This window comes from Dermacentor andersoni, chromosome 5 (genome assembly GCF_023375885.2).
Source record: "Dermacentor andersoni chromosome 5, qqDerAnde1_hic_scaffold, whole genome shotgun sequence".
Taxonomy (NCBI): Eukaryota; Metazoa; Arthropoda; class Arachnida; order Ixodida; family Ixodidae; genus Dermacentor; species Dermacentor andersoni.
In genome coordinates this window covers 150,582,255-150,608,535 of record NC_092818.1, presented here as the reverse complement: position 1 = coordinate 150,608,535, position 26,281 = coordinate 150,582,255, and the positions used below count along the sequence as shown (strand labels likewise).

Below are 26,281 nucleotides of genomic sequence, written 5' to 3'. Positions count from 1 at the left end.
GCGTTGTGCCACGCTAGACGGGCTGTGCGACGACGATGGCTACGATATGGCTTCAAAGTAGGGCGCGTCGTCTGTGTGGAAACAAAGCGTTGCGTGAGTGGAGGTCTGTCTGCGGCGGCTGCTGTGAATCGCATCCACAGGTCACCCATGCGCTGCCTCTCGGCATCTCCTGATTGGTGAGGCAGACGCGCCACACTTAGCTCAGTTTGGAACGGGCCGCACGAGACAGACTGTCCACCCCAGCCAATATATCGCAAGAGGAAAACACATATAGAGCTTCGCTCAAGTTTCGGATTAAGAAGTATCGTAATCGTCGGTGAACTTTTTCGATGGTCACTCTTGTCGACTAGGTGATCTCGTGTGAAAATTGAAGGCACTCGCAACAGTAACTGAGGCAGGTCTGATAATGAGCGTCTCCGCCAATCGTTCTGGCAATAATCGTACAAATCGAAGACACAAAAAAACTGGAAGCTTTCTTTTATTTTCTCACTGCCCAAGACAAGCAAGAGACGATATTCATGTTTGCTTGTTTCCAGCTTGTTGTACATAAGGCTGTCAGCTCTCAAGTCTACTTGTGGATGGTGCCTTTCTTGCACAATGGACGTCATTACGCTGTGAGAGTTTGCGAGAATTAGAGAAAGTGTGCACAAACAAAGGCCGAAACTCACAGGACATTACAGGGGCAGGATATTTTATGGGACCGTATCAGGGGCGAGAGCTATTGACGGCGTACTTGCAGCCTTAACCTTTAAACAATCTAGTGTTCTGTGCAAATAGAGCTCCACTTATTTTTACCGGAACATCAGGGCCGGAAATAAAATCAGCTTGTTTTCGTTTACATTACTGCTGCCCAATGTGTGTCTCCCTCGACTTTAAATACACCCAATAAAAACGTCTGCACTGCTGGATGGCCTTATATGGTTTATCTATCCTACTATTTCTGCTGTGAGGGTGGTTCATTGCGTGGTGGCCTCCTGTCTGACGCTCAAAAAATTTATGAACTAGGCACTACAGCACACTGTGAAACCTTAAGTTTGTTCTAGAACACAAAAAATGCTTAGTTGGTACGAAATTTCTGCAGAAAACAATTTATGAACAACTGCTTAACCAATCGCGTTTTCTTTGATCAGTCATACCATATTTCGTAATTCACAATAATAACATGATTACTAATACTAATGTCAACATAATTTCATTACTTTCCTCATTGTAGTCTACAACATCAAGCTGTAAGCGATGCCAACTTTTGATGCTTACGCCCCCTAGCAGTTGCGCAGGAAAAAGGCCCAAGGGGCTCGTTGCAGTGGCTCGTACCTAAAAAAAAAGCGGCACCTAGTCGAGCGGTACAAAAGATATCACCATCGGCAACGGCTCATACCCCCGTAAGCAGGCAAAAAATGCAATGGCTCATATTGGGTTAAGGCAGAGGCTATATCAAGCGCTCAGCAAAGTGAAGCGAACAGTGCATAAATTTATTGAAATAACCCATACAGCACACATAGCAGCACACGTTTCAATAAGTAACAAGCTCACAAGAAGCATCGGCACCATCATTAAAGGTACTGCATACCCCTCTCGGTAGTACCCCACGGCTGAGGATGCTCGCCAAGCGAGAAACCTGGTGCGACGTGCGAAGCGGCGGGAGCAAGGCGTTCGACCGCGATTGCGTCTTTCCCCTGCTGAGAGGATGCAACGTAAGGCCGAAGAGAAATGTCGTAGACGCGAGTCTGACCGCGCTATACGAGCGCGCGAAGCCGCAAATAAGCGTAGAAAACTAACCAAGGAGGTCCAACTGCGAAAGTAGCAACGCGACGATGCGACGAGGCAACTTAAAGAAGAGGCCGAAGCTCGCAGACAACGGCTTGCCACACGTTTACTTCACACTGCGGCTCGTTATGTCTTGCAAGAAGTCTGACCCCTTCGGTCGTACCACTTAAGCATTACCAAGTTTGCAGCAGGCTCTCGCCCTCACGTGTTACAGCAATGTAACGTGTGGCGAACATTTTCGTTGCTTGCCACTGAGAAACTAATAAAAAATTAATTAAATTACGGGGTTTTACGTGCCAAAATGACAGTATAATTATGAGGCATGCCGTAGTGTGCGACTCAAGAGATTTGGACCTACTGAAGTTCTTTAACGTGCACCTAAATCTAAGTACACGGATGCTTTCACGTTTCGCCCCAATCGAAATGCGGCAGCCGTGGCCGGGATTCCATCCCACGACCTCATGCACAGCAGCTTAACACCATAGCCACTAAGCAACCACGGAGGGTGAAAGTAATTCATCACAGGAGCTTCAGTTATTACTGAAATTTTTTCGTGGTATCAGCAGCAGATTACTTTTCATTAACATTAGATGGATGTACAACACAACCTATGTTTCAATAGACTTGTTAGGCTCAAAGCACTTTCATATTTCCTAACTTGCACATATATCATGCAGCAGCCGGTAGCCACATGAAGGCCTACGAGCTAGCCGCTCTTCAAAACTTTGATATTCAAGTAAATGCACTTTGACTGCAGTAACGGCTTCGTCCTGGTCAAACTGTGCTTTACTTTATAGCTATAGGCTCAAGGAGACACATAAAAACGAAACGCCATTGTTCTAAAGACGCAGAGAGAAACCTTCAAACTCAGGTAATTAGGGCACATGGTACAACAGCGCTGTTACCTTTTTATCCCTGTCTATCCCTCTCTAAGGCATTCGGGTGATTATCGCAGCTGTGGGGAATCAGGAAAAGGCTTGCAGGGAATCGCTGTTTGCGATTTTAAAGAGACCGTGGAATAACTTTGGCACCGAGCTAGGTCGCGTGAGTTTGATAACAATTATAGGCCCTCCCTCCCTCGTAACGCCCTGGCGTTGTCACATTGGAAACTCTCCAATCACATGTAGCGCAAGAAATAATATGAGAATGCAGAAAACTGTCCCTACCGCATTATTCTTGTTAAAATATGTGAAAGCTGCTTGTCAGACAGTTGCACGAAAATAATCTGGCCAGTGAACACACCAACCAAGGGATTCGAGAAGACCAAGCAAGACGGCAGCCAGAAATCAGCTGAAGCATGCAGAAATCCCAAGTGAAACAAACGGAGGAAAGTTGCGATGGCTGCATGTACGCTGCAATTTATCACGCCTCTTTCGCACTGCCCTACGCAGAGGAGCACTTCTGCCAGCTGCAGTGCACAGACGTCCTTTCTGAGCTTCATTTCCCGTAGTTCTCCCGTTTTCCATATCTTTCTAAAAATATTTCCTTCAATTTTTCGTTTACTTTCTCCATCCTGCTATATTTTCCTCTGTGGGGTGCTTCGAAGTTCTAAGCCATTTCCCCACCGCTGACTTTTCTATCGCTTTGTCTTCCGCCCAACGCGACAATTCGTCCGACAGGCGAGCGCATCTCCACTTCCGGCACTTTTTTTTCTCTAGTCTCGTCTACTAGAGAATTGACGGGGGAGATAAGAGCGCAACCACATTCATCACAGCTTCTCCGACTCTCGCACTAAAGTTTGAGCGACCGAGGCAAGATACGCTTCCTTAGACCTGAGAAAGAGAGAAAGCTGCACCGAAAGCCGCGTCACAAATGACGTGGAAGTAAAAAGGGAGACGAGAGCGTCCGCTGCAAGAACCTCTGGGCAGTAATAATGTGTTTGTATTGTGTACCAATTTCACAAATGGACGGCACACTAAGACCCATTCCCGTAATGACTCTGCCCATTGATTGCAGAAGTTTAAGTTACTTCACAGCTCACAAAATCGGAGTACATAAATATACCATTCGAATGGCAATAGATATATGAACTTTCTTTCTTACTTTTTCTTTCGCGAAGTCTGCATTGTGAAAAATCCGATGCTGTTGCCTGAGCCAATGCTAGGTTAGGTTAGGACTAAAGTTAGTAGCATGCCATAAAAAGCGCTGTGCTTTCGGGCCATCAGTATTCTCTCTTATTTTTTTCTAAATAAGATTGACACACGGCTGCACAAGGACAACCGTTACCCTCAAGAAAGTTTTCTATTGTGTATGTGTGTGTGGGGGGGGGGGCTCGTAGGATGACAACAAAATGAGTGAGAGCCATCTGGGAAAATGATTACACCAACAGCAGTTTACGTCAGTGCCTGTCTGTAGGAACATCGCATCAAATGCATTTTTGAAGCGACAGGAAGCTGAGCTAGTTGGTAAGGATTCATAATGCAAAAAAGGGTAAGGCGTGCAGACAAGGACACAGGAGAAGTGGACAACACGAACAACAAAGCGTTCATGTTGTCCACTTGCGTCCCTGTCTGCAGGCCTTACCCTTTTTTGCGTTATGAATCAAATGCATATAGCGGCCACGAGCTGCACTGAGGATATAAAGCTTTGTCTATTGATCATATCTATTCACACGCCCAAATACCTAACTTGGGCGACGAAATAGATGATGCTCTCTCATATAGAGTGCCCCACCTAAATTGAGTCAAGAGAGAGAGAGAAACGAAGGGGGAAAGGTAGGGAGGTTATCCAAAGACGTGCCCGGTTCGCTACCTTACACTTGGGGAGGGGAAAGGGAAGAACACATAAAGAGAGAAAAGAAAAATAATAGTCGGCCATTCACAGTCAACCGCAGAGGAATCTCCATTGTCACGAGCGTTCATACAATCCAGTGTCCTTGAAGAAGCACAGAGGGGCTTTTGTAGCCTTTTGCACGCAAGAATGCATAGGCCATGGTCCAAGAATCTTTTCTTCTGAGAGCGCTCTATTATCTAGCAGGTTGAGTATCGCTTGTATAGTACGTCACTGAGTTTCAAAGGATGGGCAGTTACACAGGAAGGGCTCTAAAGTCTCAACCTGCACAAATTGCACGCCGCACTGTTGGCTATTCCTATCAAGAATGAATAGTAATTTGTAAATGCGACGCCCAACCACATGCGACACAGTAAAGTTGTTTCGCAACGCGATGTCCAGGTGGCAGCCGAAGTCGCAAGGTAGGGTCGAGGGAGTGCAAGCGTCAGTTGGTGAAACCCGGTGAATTCCATCGTAGAAGTGTGATGTGGTGAGCAAATGATTGAAGCCGCGCAGCATCAGTTCTTTATAGTGTTACAGAAGCCCGCTGATGTTGTTGGTGAGCCGAACGCGCAGTTTCATCTGCGCTGTCTTTACTGTCAATTTCGAAATGGCTTGGCAACCACTGAAATACAATGTCGTGGCCTTTCTCGCGTGAGTGACGATGAGCGTGCCATATTTCGCACTCTAGGTGCTCGTGTAACCCATGACGTAGGGCAAACTGCTGAATTTGTAGGGCTGCTTCAGAAGTGCAGAGAATGGCCCAACCATTTGGTGACTGCTGCCCGTACTTGAGTGCACCTTGAAAAGCCGCAAGTTCTGCTCCTGTCGACGTATTATTGTGCGAATATTTAAACTGCAAAGAGATGGCGTCCTGCGGAGCAAATACTGCTCCACTAGAACTGTGAAGCCGTCCGTGAAGCCGTCCGTGTAAATGTGTATGCGGTCAAAATATGACTCGTTGAGGAGAAGTAGAGACAACTGCTTCAGGCTAGGGGTGACAAGTCTGCGCTCTTAGCAATCCCAGGTATTGAGTGGGACACGTGAATTTGCCGGAGACATGACAATGCCGATGTTGGGCGTTTCGAAGGCTTGAAGTCAGATGGTATTGAGTCATGGTGTCTCGTCACAATATTACAGAGTGTAGCCCGCGGTCTTCAAACTGACAAATTGTCTAAATGGTGGAATGGTAGGCGAGAAGCGTGTGGAATGTGTGCTCTTAGCGCCTCACTGACGATATTAGTGGTGACCGGGTGCTCCTCTGCAACGACAATCGTTGCAGCTGTCGAAGAACATATTAGGAGGCCAAGACATGTCCAAAGTGCTTGTGCTTGTACGCTCTGTAGTGCAAGGAGCTTAGTCTTGCATGTGCTGGACAAAACAAGAAGACAGTATTGCAAAAATCTGAGAAACAGTGCCGTGTATAGCTGCAACATGGAGCACACGGACGGTCCCCACAATTTTACAGTTATGAATTTGAACATATTGCCAATACAAATAAGTTTTTTCTTCACATATGAGACATGCCGACTCCAAGTGAGGTCAGAATCCATAATAACGCCTAAGAACCCGTGAGCTTTCTTGTACACCGGGAAAAAAGACATCGGTTGTCGTGTAAATGATACTAGCGCACATTTTTCTGTGGAGATCGTCAGACTTTGTCGCCGAAGGTATGCCGCCTTCAGGGTTGCCGCTTTTTTTATTCTGGCATGCACCTGTGGCCTTGTCATGCCGGACGCCCAAATGCAGATATCGTCAGCATAGAGTGAGACATTAGCAGTCGGTGGTAGCGTTTCGGCACGACCCACTAGAACGAGATTGAAGAGAGTGCGGCTCAGCACTTCGTCTTGTGGGACACCATGACAGAAGATATATCTCCTTGTCGGGCCAACTTCATCAAGGATAAACAGAGGTCTCCGCGAAAGATAGCTCATAATCCACGAAAGACGTGGCCTAGAGCTAGGACAATGGCTTCATGTGTTATGTCATCGTAGGCCCCATTTACATCTCTGAAGAGTGCCACAGAGAGGCGCTTCATAGCTTTTTGTCGCTGCGCGGAGGTCACGAGGTCAATGACGTTGTCGAGTGGAGACCGTCCCCGTCGAAAACTAGGCATAGCCTCAGGGTAAATGCTATAGTGTTCGACATACCATTCCATACGTGTCAGAAACATCCTTTCGATTAGCTTACCGATGCAACTCGTAAGAGCAGTTGACCGGTACGATGCAAGGTGAAGCGGAGACTTCCCAGGATTCAGTAGAGACACCAGCCGGCTACACTTCCATCTGTCGGGGACTATGCCGTCACGCCTACACGCAGCCAAGGCCACTTGCAGTTCTTCCATAGAAAAGGTAACTTCTATGTTTTGATCTCTCGCGTTGGGAACGTCATGTAGTGAGAAGTCAGCCAGCAGAACGAAGTCACTGGCAACATTTGCACAAAATTCTCCCACGACCTCAATCTCTGGACGAGTTTGATGTAGTGTCAACGCTGTGAATGGACGACATTATTGGAGGTGAGCGAAGACCTTGAAGAGTTCTCCACATGGGGGAGAACGGCTTGCGACATTCAAGCGAATCGCAGAAGCTCTTCCATCGTTGGTCCTGAAGTTTATTTATCTGACGCTGAACATTCTTCTGAAAGGGTCACGTTTCCCTTGGGGACACAAATAGAGTTAGTACGCTTATATCGTCTCTCGGCCCACCCGCGGATCACCCGAAGCCTCTCCATTTTTTGGTAGAAATCTGTGCGTCTTGTAGATGTTGTAAACGTCCGCGTAGAAACCTGCACAGCTTGATGGATCATGTCTTCAAGGGGCTCGGGATGTTCATATCTGCACTTGTCCTCCATCGAAATTCGGTACGCTTGCCAGTCTATCTGTCTTGGGAGCACAGGGTAGAGAGTACTGTCAAACCTCTGATAGTCATGTACGTAGAAATGGGGTCACTGCCATGAGTTTGAGTGCCTGTGAACCATTGAACTTTGCATCTTGATCTATGCTACACCAATGTCAAGTTCAAGCAGCTGCTGTAAGTCACTCCACGTAGATAAATAAGCCGGCTGCCATCGTTCAAAACTCTTAGTCCGTGCTCGACAGCGAGCTCAACAAGACTCCTGCCTCGTTGATTTGTCTTGAGGCTTCCCCACAGTGGAGGATGGGCGTTAAAATCAGCCATGATTATCCAAGGGCCTGGAGTTGTTGTGAGTATGTCGTTTTGTCTCTGTCGATCATGTCGACATGATGGTAATAAGTAGGCGCCTGTGAGTGTGGAAGAGACTTTTTTTAACACAGAACCACACGTATTGATTATTGTTGTGAGGCTGCACTACTTGGTGAACATGTGTGATCAGCTTGCGGATATAGACATCTTGACTACGTTCAATGCATGAGGAAGAAACAAATGATTCGTAGCCCGATAGTCGAATTGTCTTTGAAAAACGAGGTTCACAAATTATGATAATGAGGAACCTGTTCTCAAAAAGAAAGTGCCGGAATTCTGGCATCCGTGATTGCACACCTCTGGCATTCCACGGAAGTATGGTGGCGAACTTAACTCCATTCTGGAATGGCCGCAGTGGTTGAGGATGGGAAGTTATCTTGTTACTGTAGATCCACAAGTGCTGGTTCAAGGGAATCCAGGACTTGCAGTGCACATTTAGGGGATGACCTTTACATAGTATTGAGGCGTTCAAGGATAAGACTCACCAGCCAACAAAGCATAGCAACGACCTGGACATCTTGCACAGCTTGATTATCTGTTGTCGAAGTAGCGCTTGGCAGTAGTAGATTTTGTCGCTCGGCGGAAACATCGGCCTAAGGAAGTGCAGGCCAGGCAGCGTCAAATAATTTTTTTATGACCCTCGGTATTCTTCTGACCATGAAGCTCTAGGGTACTCGGTGGTGGTGGCGGTGGCGCAAAGGAACGCCCTGGAGGCAAAACAACACTTTTTCTTTCTTGGAAGCGCGCCGTCAACGGGAACGGCGTGTATTAACAGCCGTTATCGCTTCCTTCGGTGATGAGCCGTCCTTCGCCATTTGTCTCAAGATTCTTCTCTCCTTCTTGATTAGCGGACAGTTGTTTGATGAGGCATCATGACTTTCATTTCAGGGTAGTCGCCTTGCAAGTCTCTGCTGTATGGGGTTCGGCGAAGCGTGGGCAAGCTGGCTTGTTACAAACGACACTCACGTGGCCCATTATCATACATTTGTGACATGGAAGGGGCCTCGGAATGTAGGCTCGAACGATAAAAAAGACCAACCTTCTCATGTGAATAAAGACAATCGCCCTTGACGATCACCTTGACACAACGAAAGTTGCCTATTCGGCAAACTTGCAGTATGTCCGTAGCGTCAAAAGCTGGTTTGACCGACAGCGTGGTCACCATTAGTTATAAAGACGTCGACATCATATGTGACGCCCGTTGTCGTACCTCTGTTCTGCGGGATGTGAGCACGGACTCTGATGTCGCCAAGGTTCGTGACAGTTCTCAATGTACGTAAAGCGGCCGGGTGCTCGACGTCTATGGCTAGGACGTACTTAAGTGGGTTAATTCGAATGTCTTTTATCTCATTCAGCACGAAATTTTCAAGTCATGCTGATATGACTTGCCGATTCATGCTTCACAGGTTGTCCGAATAATCAACAGGAGCAAACAGTATATTGTGGCGCGGCGTACCACAGGAAGCCTTCACTGTGGGCGTACTTCGTGGCGAAAACTCGCCGAGGATCCTCTTCTTCACCTTGCGCTTCGCCACAAGGACGAAGTCGTCGCCGCTGTCGTCGCTACTTGCCGTGTACATTTCAGTGCTTTGACTGGCGGTGTCATCATCTCGGCTGTTCCGTCTCTTTGAGGCCGACGTTGAAGGCAATGCCAACTCGATACTACGTACAACAGGGTCAGGATCCATTGCCACCCACAGGAGAGCGATGATCCCCAGAATACAAAGAAAAAAGAAAAACTCAGGAGACAGAAAGAGCAGCGTCCCACAGAAGAAACACTTCAAACTTGAGCAAAGATTTTAAAAATTAAAGGAGCGTCAGAAGCGAATCGAACCGAACGCATACTATTCGCACTGGCCTATAGGCAACTCAGGCAATATTTTGTCTTCCCAATAACTCACTAATAAGTAAGTTTAGTTACCCAACTTTTTAATTATTGGCTGAGGACCCCAGATATGATCGCAGATTTGTGGAGCACTTTCAGAAACCACCGATTGAGTTGTTTTATGTATGGTGCGTCTCACATAGTCCTTTTTCCGGGTTGCAAGGAAAGCTCGTGAAATATAAATAAAGCCATGTGACGGAGTGCTTGCATAGTGGTATTGTGCTGCTGTCAAGTGTGCGTTCGGTGAACAAGGCCGGCTGCATCGTGAGTGACGACGGGGAAGCGGCAGGGCATGCTTTATCTCTTCGGCAGCGCTCGGTCAGCCGCATCCATTTGCGCGTCATTCGACAGGAGCCGCCGGCCCAGCTGCCTACAATCATCATAACGCCCAGCCACTTGCCCGTCGCCAGTCACAATGCAGCAGACCTTGTTCACCGAACGCACGCTTGAGAGCAGTACGGTACTACTGCGCAAGCACTCGGTCACGTGGTTTTTCATATTTCTCGGGCTTTCTTTGCAACCCGGGAAAAAGGACTACGTGAGATGTATCGTCCAGTAAACAACTCGATCGGTGGTTTCTGAAGGTGTTCTTCAAATCTGCATATCATACTTGGGGCGCTCAACTAATAATTAAATGTTGGGTAATTAAACTTGAATAACTGGTGACTTATGGGGAAAACAAATTACCTGAGTTATTATAGGCCAGTACGAATAGTATGCTTTCGTTTCAATTCGCTTCCGACGCACTTTTCATTTCTTAAGTCTAGGCTCAAGTTACGTGTGTTACCTGTATGTGCTGAATTGTCAACTTTCAAGATCCCTCCTTTAATACTCAACCCAGCATAACTTGATGATTTCCTATACGATGCCGATTGCGGATATGTCCAGTACCAGACATTTACGCTTCTGGCATTTTGGAAATGATTGAGCTGCTATGAACGCTGCGGTACTCCTTGCGAACTTCTCAAAAAAGTAGACAATCCTCTCTTCCCGTACTCGTGAGGCATGCAGAATTGCTTATTGCGAACACATATATTGTATAAAAACAAACATAATTTTAAATATATTATCTGAGAAAAATAATTGAACAAGCAATTTGCGAAGAATGTATTGGGCAATATAATAGTAAGGCGTGTATAGTCTCGCCTTTTGCTCCGGCGCCATGACAATCTTGTATTGTCAAAACCGTAATAAACTGCAAACTTCAACTTCAATACAAAATTTAAGTATGGTTATGAACATTTAAGATAGTCCATCTGCCGTATGTTCAAAAACGGAGTCTCTCGAAAGCCTATACCCCGTTCAAGAATCACATTATTCGTCACATACTCAAAACTATAGAAGCAGAAAAACCAGTATATCCGTACTCGCATTTCTCTGTTAAGACAACAGCCGTCTGCTGTAATTTAGGCTTATGCTTTCATATCGGGAAAGTGAATTCAGTGGTCAGATTGCGTTTTTACCGTAGTGCTTTCGGTACGCTTCGGTTTCTGTATGAGAGGTTCGTTGTGTCCACTGTGTATACGTGAGAATTGTATTATTGGTGCTAGGTGTGAAGTTGTAAACCTTACAGTACACCACATGAAGCCGGAGAGAGCGGAAACTCCGTGTTAAAGACAGAGATACTGTGTTCAAGGACAGGTTGGTACGCTGTGGGCAATAGTAATAGCAAAATTATTGTTAGCGAAAGCAGCTTGTTATTCACGAATTTCTAACAAACAACAATATTTGTGAATGTTTCATCGGAAGTTACACTGTAGAAGCACACCTCTAGCCTTTTTTTTCGTTTTTTACTCTCGTTTGTGGTCCTATTTTAGGGACTATATTGGCTGCGTATGTGTCTTACTCGTATCGGCCGTCTAAGCTCTGTTTTTTGTGCGGTCAATTTCATTCAACTTTTCTTTGGTAATTGCTTTTTTTTATTTGTCGATCGTCTTCGCTATATAAATATTCAATATCACGCTGCAGTATTTTCGTTTTTTTTATTCGGTGGTTTGCTCGGTCGCTCCCATTGCCACGGCAATAGAAGTCGAGTCAGCACAATGCCGACGCGACATGCCTACTTCGGCAGGAACTGGCCCGAGGAAGGGAAACTACCTTCCAAGTCAAGATGACAGCAATGACACAAGATGAAGGCTTCGAGAGAGTGGTACACCGAAAGGCCAAGAGAAGAAACATCAGCAGAAAGTCTCGGCAAAGTAAGCCAACCGTCATGCCACAGCGAAGGTTACCGGCGCACACAATTCTTTTTGTGCCGAACGCACCTGCCGACACCCTCAATCACCTTAATCGACAAGTGATTTTCGTTTCTCTGAAGGCTCCTGTCCCAGGAGAAATCAAGGATATTAAAATAAATCAACAAGAAGCCCTAGCTATGGATGTCCACAACCGAAGCGTAATCGATGCTTTGACGTGTCACAAAGTGCGTGCCCGCGTCCATCTCGACATGGCCGCCATTGCCGCCGCAGCCGCAGCTCCGCTTACACGGTGGTAGGGAGGCAAGCTCCCTATTGTTCCTGAGCTCGCCGGACCGGTTGGTCACGCGGGTCGCCAGAGCATGACGAGGGACGAGGTGGCCTTGGCGAGCGGGTAGAGTGGTCTGGAAGATGGAGCAGCGTGGTCATGCACTCCCAGCTGAAGATGGGGCCGGCAGCTGAAGATGGGGTCGGCAGGCTGAAACCCCCAAGCCGAAGTCTTCGCCGGTAGATCGAAAGACTGTGCGACTCCCAGGATCTTCGGCAGCGAGGTACCAGTAGCCCGATGCTTCTTCAGATCAGGATTTCGGCGAGCAGGCCAAAGATAAGCTTCCTGTTCCAACCTGCTCTCACAACGTTCCGCCGAACTCTTTTCTTTAATCGCGTTTCTTCTTCCATGTACTTATTCATCATGTATTCATTCTTGTATGTTCTGTTAGTTTAGTGTTTGCCACGATTATTGTCGCATGTATTTTTCATTTTTGTCGGGTATTTCTTTTTACAATTTCGCGAGTGTTATAAGTAAATTTCCACGTGATGTGATTGGCGTCGCGCGTCGCGTCAGAGTATGTTGTGTGTGACCCGCACGCCTTCCGCGAAGCTTTGCACCATTTGCTTGCAGTTTGCTCATTGTTTTTTCATCATGTTTCTGGCCTGATTTTATTTTATTAAATTGAGCGTATGTGTTTACGTCGCCTCCCATCCCATGCCTCTGGTCCACGGTCGATCAGGCGTGGACCTTACCGCCGGTCAACAGTCGAACCATCCATTAATGCACGCGGGCTGGGTTTGTTGTCACCCCATTCCCTTCAGTTCCCCCGGAGAGTGCGAGTAATCATACCCCAATCTTTGACACGATGGCAGTAAAGCTCCTGGGCAACATCAGTGTCCACTACCCCATTCCGCAGGACAACAAAACAACGGCTGGCGTTGTTTATGATATTGACGTATCAATTAGCGAAAGCTATGTGCCAATTTTCATGAAACCTGCGACAGATGGTGTTGCCATACTGCAAACTCAATGCCTTGGCAATTCGACCTGTGTAAGGCTCGTCTTTATAGGCGACTGCCTACCGTCACACGTAAAGGTCGGCCACTTTCGCTATGTAGTACTGCCTTTCGTACCCAAACCACTTCAGTGCAGAAGGTATCGGAGAATTGGACATGTGAGTGCTGTCTGCCGAAATACAACAATATGCCCACGATGTTCGGAACAACACGACGCTGACACTTGCCGTGCAACGGAGCTCAAGTGCACAAATTGTCAAGGCTCGCACACTGACTCCTCAAAACACCGTCCACGCCTAAAGAAAGAGCAGAAAATCTTGAGAAAAATAGCCAGAGACGGATAGTCACAAAGAGATGCTTCTGCTGCAATAAGGTAACATTGCTCCGGGAAACGAAAGCCTACGAAATCCTCTTCCAGTTCAAGGGAGATGCCTTGTCCGGCAACGCCGCCTCTTGTTCCATCTGTCTCCAATAAGAGCATGAATGTCAGCAAAAAAAAAAAAAAAAGCGGCCGTGCTAGCCATGCTTCATCAAGTGAGGTGTGGCTAGCGCTACCGAAGACATTCCATACACCAGAGCCACAGCACATGACTCGCCACTTAAAGTCCAATGTCGCTGCAGTTGACCACATGCGATGCAAGGATTCGCAAGTGATTGCTATGCAAAACTCACTCACGAATGTCATGCGTCTACTGCTGACAAATGTTAAAATTCCGGCTTCTCGTAGCGCACTGCAAGTACTGGACATGCAAACTCCAGTGCTTTAAGGCTTCGCATAGCACAATGGCTCACCCCTCGCTGCCCTTCCACAGGAAAGTCAAGAAAGCGCCTCTGTTTTAATGGAATGCCCGCGGCTTAAAATAAAGAATTTCTGATTTTACACACTTTGTCTTTGAAAAACTTTTTCCCATGCTCGTAATTTGCGAACCGAACGCTCAGAATATGGTCCGCTTTCTGGCTATGAGGCATTTATGTCCTCTACCTGTGATGATGTGAGTAAGGTCGTTGTATATGTTAGATATAATCTGACATACGTGTTGCATCCACTGTTGCCTGCCGACGACAACCAGTACGTTTATTTGTAAAAAACGAAGTAGCATACAGTCACTTTCATCGTTGTCTACATTGCTGCTTCCAGTTGCTTAGACTCTAAACGACAGCACGGCTTTATGCGCGACATGTTATCAGCGACACCCAGCCCTACGATTCTCACCGAATATTTTAATGCTCACCAACCGCTGTGGGAGAGCTTGAAGATGGACTTCAGGTGAAGGCGACTAACATCCTTTGCCACACGGCACAATCTTTATTGCTTCAAGGACGGTAGCGCGACATATTTACGAGAGCTTACATACAACAGTTGCGTAGATTTGACCCTAGTCTTTCGGCGTCTTGAAAGAAACGTGCAATGGTTCCCAGACATCGAATCACATGGAAGCGACCATATTCCCACATACCCGAAGATCAAGGGACTATTTAAATACTCATCCACCACTCTCCGACAAATTGCCTGGTCGGCGTTTCGGTCACGCATAGAAAAAGTATGTCAGGAAGGGAACCTTCCTAGTCTGGAACACGAAATTCAAAAAGCCATGCAAGAGGCTACGTGCGGTTTTAAGTCTTTCCCGAAATATGAAGAAATTGAAGTCGAACTGCAGCGACTACGAGCGATTCGTCGGCCGGATGAAAGAAGATACAGGAGAACTAAATCCATCCACGATGTCAGAGAGAGAAGGCGTACGCAAACGAAGGTGCAACGCCACATTGATGCACTACAATGCCGAAGATGGAAACGATTCTGGGAGTCGTTGGATATACGTCACCGCTTATCTCAGATATGGAGAACCGTGTGTGGAGTTCACGTATCACGGCAACAGCGTGTTCCTTTCAAATCTCGCTTTCCACCAATGTCGAAGAGAGGTTGATATTGCTGAAGGATATTGCTCAAGACTTGCCAGCTTGCAGTCCCAACGTGCACTTACACCAAGTGTCGCTCCTGCGCCTCGGGACTCCCGCATGGATGGAATGTTTTCGCTGGAGGAGCTTCAAGCGGCACTGGCGACTTTTAAGAGCTCTTGGTCACCTGGGACGGACGGCGTTACCGATGCGGCTCCCGGCAACCTTGGGCAGAACGCACGACTCATGCTGCAAAACCATTACAACGAGTCTTGGCACAATGGTTTGCTCTCACGTGAATCGAAATTCAGCGGCTTGTTTCCACTTGTCAAAGCTTGTAAATCACCGTTAGATTTGCCATCGTACCGCCCCAACGCTCTGGCCAGGTGCATTGGGAAAATAATGGAAAGAATGATTTTGATACGCCTGGAATGGTACCTGGAAAATTACAAAGTGTATTCAGATGCTCTGGCTGGCTTCCGACGTGGGCGCTTATCCATAGATAATGCCATCGATTTGCTCACGTTTGTTCAACATGAAAATGTCTGAAACGACTCGCTGCGGCATTGTTCCTTGACACAAAAGGCGTCTACAGCAATGCGGTGCATTAGACCATTATACAGGCACTAATTGAAACCGGAATCAGTGGCCGCACTTTTCAGTGGCTATGTGTTTATTTGACCAACAGACATTTCTTCGGAATGATGGCGGATGGCGCCACGATTCGCCACCAAACATTCCGTGAGGTACCGCAAAGTGGGATGTTGAGCTCGACGCTAAACAACCCAATGCTTGTTGACCTAGCCGGATCCTTGGCCAACACAGTTCAAATGACTAATCTATGCTGATGGCATCTGCATATAGTCGTCTGCTATAACACTGCAGGTACGAGCAAGGCTACAAAATGGAGCTACGTTAACATCGCTGTACTTGCGAAAACAGACCTTAGGGCTGCCTCAGAGAAATGCCGCCTTGTTACATTCACTCGGAAGGCAATGAAGCCTTACTCTGTAAGTGTCAATGGGCAAGCAATTGCAAACGCACATAAACACCGCTTTTTAGGGGTAATTATCGAGCGCCACCTATCATGGAGTATGCACGCTTCATACCTATAGAGGAGGTTAGTGAGAATAATCCATCTCCTCAAATTGATCGGCGGAAAGTCATGCGGCACATCTTTGCGGGCAATGCTGCAGCTTTATGACTCCTTGTTCGTCAGTTTTGCAAGCTAGAGCCTCCCTGTGGTGGACAACATCTGCAAAACATACCTGCATGTACTCAATAGACTACAAGGTCAGGCCCTAAGGACGTGTCTCGGTGTTCTGAAGTGTGCGTCTACAGCAGTAAAGAGCATCATAGGTCAAGCTCATCCAATATCAACGTACTTAGCCATCGACGCTCTCAGGGGGCATGTTCGGCACGTTGCCCGACTACCTTCTCACCATCTTGCTTCTGTCCCTGCAGAAACACCACACACAACTTTCAATCATATAATCGCGGTCAATCGTACCTCGCTGCCATCAAACTACATGCCTGCAGCAAGACCATCCTCACCCTTGTGGTGCCTGCACAAACGTGAAATACGCCTCCCCATCCCAGAAATCAAAAAGAAAACTTACATGCCGCTAGTTTACCCCGAAGCAGACCACATTAAGACTTTTACATGAGGTACACAGTGGCCCAGTACACGTTATCGATGGCTCAGTCACACATAGATGTTCAGCTGCCGCTGGGCTGATCCGAACAAGATGCCTCAAAATAAAGCTAAAAACGTCACATGTATCATCAACGACAGGTGCTGAACTGGTACCAATGCGTCCGGCTCTTCATTTAATTCAGGAGGAACCACCCATGTACGGTAAATCTTTTGTGATTCCAAGGCAGCCTTACAGAGTGCCGAGTGTACTCTCAGCACTGTACCATGGATCACATGAGCAGCTCATCGCAGAAATCCGAGAAGTCCACGATTGCATAGTTGACGAAGGACACATAATAATGTGTCAGTGGTTGTCTAATCACTGTGGCAGACATGGCAATGATCGAGCGGACACCGCTGCCCGATCTGTCCATGACTGCGTTAACTGCGTTGCCATTCCTCTTTCGAGAGCCGACGCAGCGAAAAAATTTTCTGTTCTTCCGCGTGACCTAACATTAGCTCAATGGTATTCAGGCGAATTCGCAAGTGCACGCCTTCATGCCCTGGACATTAATTTACAGCTCCCCATTTCGCCCGACCTTCCACGACGTAACTGCGCCCTTCTAGTCCATCTATTGCTTACAGTAACATCTTCAAATGCGTACTCCTTTCTTCTGGGAATGGCCAACAACCGACTTTGTCACATCTGCGGGTGCAACGAAAGAATCGCGCACCTTTGTGAGTGCCCTCGTTTCAACCCGCAAAGCGCAGCCTTCTCAGTTATCCTAGACAAACTGGACATGCGCCCAATAAAGGAAAACAAGATCATTGAAAACTGGCCTACGCGAACATCAGCTCGAGCCGCTATGAAGGCACTGTTGCGTTATTTAAAAGACGCCAGACTTTGTGGCAAATTGTGACTGTAAAATGTGTGACATAGGATAGGACTGTAACAATGTGTAACACTAGGAACGCCCCGCAGACTGCGGGACCGAGCTATTACATTTCAAGACCACAAAGGCGTTGAATGGAGATTTGCAACATAGTAAACACCCGCCCATCCATCCCCCTTTATCCAGACGTCAACGCAGTGTGGACACCGACTCTTGACGGATCCCAAAAAAGGCCACCACCCTGCCATTGCCTGGCAGCCTGAGCTAAGGATGAAAAGGGTGCCTTACCCAATGCTACCAAACAATGACGGCGACCTGGGATTCGCAGGTAGACGTTTGCCACGAGACGAAGCACCACCCATCCATCAGCGCCTATGCAGAGGCCACTGCAGCGTGGACACCAACTCTTGACGGGTCCACAAAAGGCTACCAAGCCCACCATTACCTGACAGCCTGAACTAACGACGGCGACAATGCATTCGCAGGTTGACGCATATTCCAAACTATCGGGCTTCGGAGGCGGGCTTAGTGCGGAGTGCTGTAAGCACGGGCGTAGTATCGCAACGGATTAAACAACTGTGATGTACGGCTGGACAGTCTTCAGATTCCCCTAGTCGGCTTGCCTAGGGACGATGACCGTAGTAAAAGTGGAGACCTTTAGAGAGTGAACAGAGGGTCATGATGTGCACTCGAACTTTAACTTGCTCCTGCATGGAGTGGGCTTCCATGAAGAAGAAGGTCTACAGCCTCACGAGCTCATTTTCTTATGCTGGCTACACCTAGAAGTTGATGATGATAGGCATTCGTTTAGGAAGATGACTATCGAAATGAAAGGAGTTATCAAGAAATGTGCCGGAATTAGTTTCAGAAACCAAAAGGTGTGCTCTGAGATTACTGCTTTTACTTTTCGATTTGATCTGCAATCATCGCTCTGCAATCGAGCGCTCCCTTGTGGCCTGCAATATTATGTGGGTATTGTGTGCCGTACATTTCTTCGCACAAGTACGTACAACACTTGCATAAAGAAATGTTCCCGACAAGCCGGCAATTCAGGACAACAGCAAGGCTTTCAGCTTTCGTTATGGTAATTATCTGATAATGAGCAACTCAGTGGGCAAATGATTGACCATGATGTGGCGACAAATCTTTAAGGCCATTTGCTTTCCCACCGGTAATAGTTAATAGTCAACTTTAGTTAAAAATATTCCTGATTAAAGTGAATACAATTAAACATACGTGACAGTCTGGCCGACGTCACTGCTTTGAAAGAAGGTTACATTCAAGTGACCAATAAAAACGTGCCGTGTGTAGGTCATATTACGGTATTTCTGTGTGTTAACACGACTCTACCATTCTGGAAATGGACACACGAAACGAATGTTTTCCGTCATCGCGCGAAGACTGTGCACTTCAGCACGCGCAAGCGTCTGCGTGTGTCCGTTTGTACAACTGACCCGCTAAGGGCTCCGCAAGCACGTGCACATACTTGCACGGTCGTTTTCATGGTATTTGCATAGGCTGGACGAGCTGGACCAAGTGCCACTGAGTTTGGCCGTCTTGCTCGCCTTCTAGATGAATGATGTTTGCTTCCTTCCTCTGCATCGCATCTCGTTACTCGAAACTGCGCTGGTGAGCAGCTTCGCCGGCTCATTCTTAGCGGCTTTTTGCGTGCGCTGCTCGAAGGGTTCAGGAGGCGACCATTCGAGACCGCACAAAAGGGCTTCAGGCAAGAATCAATACTCCCTCCCACATGCCGGCTTCGTTGAGACCGCGCTGAACTGTAGCTAGAAAACACTATAGAGACTCGTCAGCCCTAACCAACACAACCTTATTGGAGTCTCGAAATCTATTATCGTGTGTGCCGTGTTGCTGTGCTGTTCTCCTTATTAAGTCAGAACTTTTCACCTCGTTTCCATGACTGACGTCTTCTTTGCTCTCGTTTTTTTCTTTTCTTTACTTCATCAATTGCTCCTCCTCAACACGTTTTATTTAGATAGCAGTAAGTGATGAAAATGAGACCCTCAACTTATTCTCGACATCCACAACGCGCGAGGTTACCCTGATAAAGAATGTAGTGCGTGAGCAAAGACAAACATTCATCACCACGTTGCCGCAGGTATAAATGCTAGAGTGTTACCTGCCCGTGTGGTGTTCTTGCGTTTCGTAGTATAGTGATGAGAAGTCCGCGAGGACAAGTGCTACAATGAGCGTAAATAGAAGAACCCTTTCTTCCTAAGGAAAGTTTCACATTCGAAATTGATAAACCTCGCTCTTTTATTGTTTCAATATATTTTTCTGCATTACGTGTGCTGCATTAAAATTACTGTGGAAAAAAAAAGAGAAAGGCAGGCCTCTAAGGAATTGACGTCGCACAACTGGCGCAAGATGAACGCGCAATGACTACCACGTCCCTTATTCCTCGCAGAAAATTGCTTGAAAAAATAGCGGCCCTCATGTTCAGTGACGCTTCCTCCTGACTGCAAGAGATTGAAGGAATATGTCCCTGAGTCAAAAGCTAAAGCTTCACGAATCAATCAAATGCCAAGACTGGGTATATTTTTTTCTTTCTTTTCAGAGCGTGCGGAGGACTTAGCGACAACTGTCATTACTCATAATTTTCTTTCATCAATCTGTCCATCGGGCATGCGCAAGTGCGCCCACACACACTGAGGTCTTTCTAGCGCTGTATAGCTTATAAAAGTATGCGAGGTGCGCCCCGCTCCACCGTAGCCTTCGCAGTGCAACACATTGGAGAAAGAGCGGAAGCACCGCAAGGGGTGTGTTTGATTGCTAATAATTCCGCTTCTGCGGAACGCATTGAGATACTTTTCCGGTCAAAGTACTTTTTTAATAGCCTAAAATATCCTATTTCAACTTCAAGTGCATTTCTCCGCATCAATAAAAAAGTGATTCAGGGTACCATTTACAATTTATTAGATCAAGTATGCTCCATTTAATCAGGATCAAGTAGCGGCACTCAGAAGTATCCTATGTCTAATGGCTTGTCTCCACAGCGATTATGTTGAACAAAACATATGTGGAGCTTTAGCAACGTTTGCTGTGTAACTTATCAGTAGAGACCACATTATAGGCAAAAGCTTATTTCTTACTGCGCGTATAGGTCGCATGCTCTTGCAGCGCAGAAATTATTGGTTGCGAAGTGGCTTAGCAGTGACAATACAGTGCCTATAGTTATATATTTCGCTATTTTGGACCAATAAATTCCTAGTTGGGTCCTTTATGCCTGTGTAGGCCTATTATTGTCTTTTTTGTTATTTTTGCTTTTTTTGTTTTAGCACAAAGTGGGAATAAAAAAGCGAAATATTCGTGATGTTTCAGTCTGCGATTGTGCGCATTGCCGTCATCTTTAACAAAGAAAGGGAGTGTTTCCTCCTGAGAGGAACAGTGTGGCAGACGACGTTTGCGCTAGCGCTGCTTTGTGCACTTGCGGATACTACCGCTGGTCTCGCAGGTTGTCGCCGTTGTAAGGCGCTGACACTGCGTGCGGTCGACGCTCGCGCGTTATAGATGTAAATACTGGAGGCTGTACCTAATCTTCCTTGAGAAAATGCGGATAACAGGAAGCATTCGCTGTCAACTCGTTGAATTGTTCATTGAAAATCATGTTGTCAATTCGCCCATGCGCTATGAGAAATCCAGCACTTCCGGGTAATAGGTCATACAGGTTACCGTGCTCGAGACTCACAGTTCGCACTGCCAACCCACTTCACCCAGTTGGCTCTAATTTCGCTACATAGTTCTCTGGAAACACTTTGTAATCTTGTCACAACGCGAGCACTGAAGCCGTCCCGCGGTTCCATGCCGCACAAAACGACCACTCGCAATCCTTTCAGTGTTTTTGTTACTGCGTAACACGAGCTTCGAGAAAACTAAATGCGTAGCTTTTTTCCACGTGCATGTCAATCTGTGCAAAGGGCGGCTATATATTATATATATAGCCGCACGCTGCACAGATTACTGCACTATCACATATACAGCTTTATAAAATATACAAAGTATCAGTTATTTTCTCCTCATACGGTCTTTCTAGCAGACTTTTCGAATATGTCTTAAATTATCGTTATCAGAGTGTGAAGCGTTTACAAAACTTTGCCAGCAAGATTTAAATAGAAAGCAAAAAACTAAAAAAGAATTACAATTAACACTGCTGTAACACCGTGATACGCCTAGTCCATTCATTTTGGCATTCATCAGGTCAGTGACAATTTAGTGACAGCTCCCAAAATACAGAGAAACTTTCACACTTAGCGTGACGAACACAAGGGATGAAATTTATCCATATGTTTTTATTTCTTTATCAAAGAGGCGCAGTAGAGTAATCTGGCGGCAACAATATTTTAGCCCTGGATGTTACCAAACATCTTGCTTACTTTCACGTATCCTATAGAGGAGAGAGTATAACATCAACCCGTTCAGATAAACAGAACCCTCATTGGATAAAAAAAATATATATGAAACTGCGACAAAGTGAAAACCAAGATAGAAGGCGCAAACATTGTATTTTTATTTTTCGTTTTCTTATTTCTTAGTTTCCGTCCTTTCGTCTTTGTCCTGAACGCACGCGGGTCACGTTCAGCCGCGCAATTGGCACACCCCAAGGAACGTCACGTAGACCCAATGTCTTGGCGATCAGCGGCGCACAAGGAAAACCATCTAGATTTTAAGCTTCGGTGGGCGCCCGTGTTTCTGTGAGTGACAGAGAATTGTTTGGGAGGTGCGTTGCACTGCTGTTTTGCTCATTGGCGTGTGTTCTCCTGACGCACTGTTCGAGTGAAATATTGTGTGATGGAGTAGTGAAATTGGCAGTCGTAGTAGCGCGTGGAATGAGATAGCACATCTGTCGCAACTGGCGACTGGTTCAACATAACAAAGGTGCTCTGAAAAGCTTTCACGAAATTTCCGTATTGATGTAGCGGTAAATGCGAGATAAATGTTTTTAGCATTACGTCGCACTTATATGAGGTCCCAGATGCATGATTTAAAGCACATTGACCACATTAAATATATATATGTATATACTGAACATTCACACACACATCTAATATATAGCTTTGCCATCCCCTCTTTGCGTCTACCACGTGGCCGGCTTCCAACACTTAACGCACAATTTTTTTCCACTTTGCCACTCCTAAGGCTCACGCATAAAAGGTGTAAAGGTTACTTGCTATTGTGAGTTCTTTCGGTGTTCGCCATTACACTATCCTCCAGTATTAGCGTTGTTATTGAAAAACCTCAGGAATGAGTGGCTTGTGATGTAGCTCTAAAGCACGAGTCTGACGGAGGGGCGAAATACAAAAGCGAGTATTATGAAATGCGGCACCTTAGTGTCAAAGAGGTTGGCATAGTGAGGCAATTGCCGGTCAATATATGATTGGTGAATAACTTTTTGCTGATTGCGTTCCAGTTTCTTTATTCATACATACGCACTTTTTAAATGTTAACCTCTTCTAGCCTGAATTTAGCATACTGCATAAAAAAATTATTTTTGCTGTGGCTTTTTATGTTCTGGTTATGAGGAAGTTACACAGCAACTTTTATGCGTGTCGGGGTTTTAGGAAGAAAGTTACAGCTATGTCGCGAAAACGCGACAACAGGTCGTAATGGATCAAAAAATGTTTATTTTCAAACACACTTGAGAGCTCATTTCTTTGAGTTTAGCACATTTGTATCTCAGTTCTTATGAAAAGAAATGAAACAATTTGAACTTTTTTTTATACACAGATGAACTTTGCACTTTGTGCAGAAGGAAACAGGTTGGCCTTTGCAGCCAGGCATCTTGCATCGTTGTCGTTGCTGCGACACTTCAGGCCAGTGGCCAACATTGTCTTGACGGACTTCAGCATTAGGTGTTGGAGCTGCTGGTCCTCTTCTTTTCTTCTTCTCAAGCTCTCCTTCCACGGAAAGAGACGGCCGGCTCCTCTTCTTCATCACGTCCTTGTTTTGATTGCACAGGCAGCTGGCTAGAGAAGCCTTGAACGCTACAAGATCCAGTTGATGTTTCTTTGGGATTCCTAGAGCATCACAATCCCTCCGGTAGAGCAGCCAGCTGCTCACAACAGCCATGTCCACAAAATGAAAAAAAAATCGCAGGTAGAATTTCTTCGACTTCAGAAAAATTCTGTAGTACGCCATGAGCCCATCGAGAAGGTCGACTCCACCCATAAAAGTGTTGTAAGCCTTCACAATGGCTGGCTGCTCAACTTCACATCTTTCTTTCTTTTTGCGGTCATACCGCTGGCAGCTTCCTAGAGGCTGGGCACTCCCGAATGTGCTAGCAATATTCACTCCCCGGCTGTCGTACCACTTCACTACTCGGACTTCGACCCCTTCAATAGTAGCCTGCCTCTCCACGTGGCTTCCTCTACCGTTCTTCTTCATTTCTGCATCGCTGGGCAGTCGGCATCCAGAAATTCTGTTTGCGCGTGCAGTTCCCATTGCTGGAATACCACGCTGATGCAAATTTACCAGCAGTTTTATGGATGTGAACCAGTTGTCAAAAAAGAGCAAGTAGCTCTTGTTCTCTGGGATGGAGCGCGAAAGCTCGAGCACAACATTAGAGCTTGCTCCAAGGTCAGGTAATCCAGGAACAGGGCGGATGTCCCCTGTGTATATAGAGAAGTCAGAGACAAGTCCGTGGGTGTCGCAAAGTACAAAAATCTTGTAGCCCCACTTGTGAGGCTTGCTAGGGACGTACTGCTTGAGTGAGGAGCGGCCTTTGAACGGCACAATTTGCTCGTCGACCACCAGCATCTGTGACTTTGGAAGGATTTGAAATTTGAGCAGCAGATTGTCAATGAGTGGTCGAATTTTGAAGAGCCTGTCTTTGCCAGCATTTGCTTGTAGGAGATTGTTGTCGTTGAAATGAAGGCTGTTCTTTATCGCTTGCCACCTGTCACGTGACATAACTTCTGCCACTTTTTCTACTCGCATCTCGCGGTTCCAGTACATGCGCGATCGCGGAAGCCTGTATATGGACATATACATTGTGGCCCCAAGAAACTGCTCCAGTTCAGCGCGTGTTAGGCACAATGCTTTGTTGGCATTCTTCTGCACTGCATAGAGATTGGACTGGTCTGTAATCTCCTCAAGAAGCTTGTCGTCAAAAAAATACCGGAAGTACGCAATGGGAGCTTTCGGCTCATCTGGAGGGTCTGGAAGACCGTCTTCCCATTGAGGGTGGCATGTCCGCGGATGGTTCACTTGCTTCCAGAGGAAACTTCTTGCGCTTGACGTTGACGGCTCTTCCGTTTCACCTTCTTCATCTGCAAACAAAAAAAGAAAAAGAAATCACTGCGAGGTCGCAAACCACATTTGAGAAGCCACAAAAACCTTGGCTTGAAAAAATTGGCTGGGGCTTAGCTAAGGGCCTGGATATCTCGAAGCGAAAAGCTGCGGTGATCCGCGATAAACACGCGCTTGCGGCGAACGTCAAACGATGACGCATAGCGCGCGGCAGCGTGCGCCTGTTCTATGGGCAAGCGCGCCTTATATACCCCTCCTTTCAAATGCGCACGGCTGCGGCGAAAGGTCAAACGGTGGCGCGGAGAAGCGACGGCGCACATGGGCAGTAGCCTGCGCAGTGCGTGACGTCACTCGTGCTCCGACAAACGCGGTGTTGACTATCGTAGTGAAGCTTTTGGCTTCAAAAGAAAAAGACGCGCCACTGCAATACAACACGAAAGAACGCTGACGGCGTTTCACATTGCAGCCGAATGCAACTCGCCCAACAAACAAAAAATTGCGCACCTGTGTCGCTCCCAGACTGCCCAGATTGATCTGATGGGGCAGCATGTACTGTGTCAGGGCTGTATTCCGAATCGCTGTCGCTGAGGCAGCTATCTTCGCTTTCTTCAACGGGTGGAACCCTGATCCCGTAGAACCTTCTGGTGTCCATCACGAACAAAAAGCACCGAATAACTGCAAAAAACAAAAATTACTAGTTTTTTGACCACATGCCGAGGAAGACGAAGTTGTGCACAAATCGGGACGCTACAGCCTGTTGATGCGAAAACGCGACAAAGCGACACACGCTTGAAAAAACAACTAATCTTCAAAAACAAATTATTTACGTGATCTGCGTGCATTATTCAACCAAGTGCCTATCATGCAAAATTTTTTTAGATTCAAAAAACTTACATACCTTGAATGGAGACGGATGTCAATGGATGGATAGTGAGAAATGTTCTTCGTCGGCATCAACTGGAGAAATGGCAGCCGTCAGCTCTTTACTGAATCGACGATAGATGGCGCTGCCTTTTCCACGTGTTGCCAGACATCTGTGGATTCCCTCTGAGCGCAGGGGTAGCGGCTACAGATGTTTTCTTCTGGTGGTGCGGCTTAAAACCGGTATGATGCGAAATCGCGACAACAGGTCATAAGAGGTTAATATAATTCTTTACTCTTATAAATCGATCCGTAACAAGCACTGATTAGTAATTCAAGCTTTGAATAAATTGTTGGGCAGGAGATTCCACTTGCGTCCTCAGAAAGAAAACAACTCTACTGTAAATTAGAACTTCAACAAGAAAAAAGTACTTACAAAAGGAAGCTACAAATAAGATTGATCAATGGACCCGCAAAAAAAAAAAAAAAGCGTTTGTTCTTTAGGCTAAGGCAAATAAACATTGAGCGCCATACGTTGCCCTGTGGCGAAGCCCATTTGAAATCTGCGATCCGTGAGGCCTACAAGTACTTTTATGAAAGCTTCACCT

The 26,281-nt window shown here is 46.5% G+C and overlaps 1 long non-coding RNA gene and 1 pseudogene across 1 annotated transcript in view; both read right to left on the bottom strand.

Moving 5' to 3' along the window:
* Positions 1–483: 483 nt before the first annotated feature.
* LOC140218393 (uncharacterized) overlaps positions 484–26,281 on the bottom strand; it is a 143,121-nt gene continuing 117,323 nt past the window's right edge. The window contains exon 3 of the long non-coding RNA XR_011894660.1: positions 484–612. This is a non-coding gene — a long non-coding RNA (uncharacterized lncRNA). The remainder of the gene's footprint in view (positions 613–26,281) is intronic.
* On the bottom strand, positions 23,169–25,934 carry LOC126531399 (piggyBac transposable element-derived protein 3-like; annotated as a pseudogene).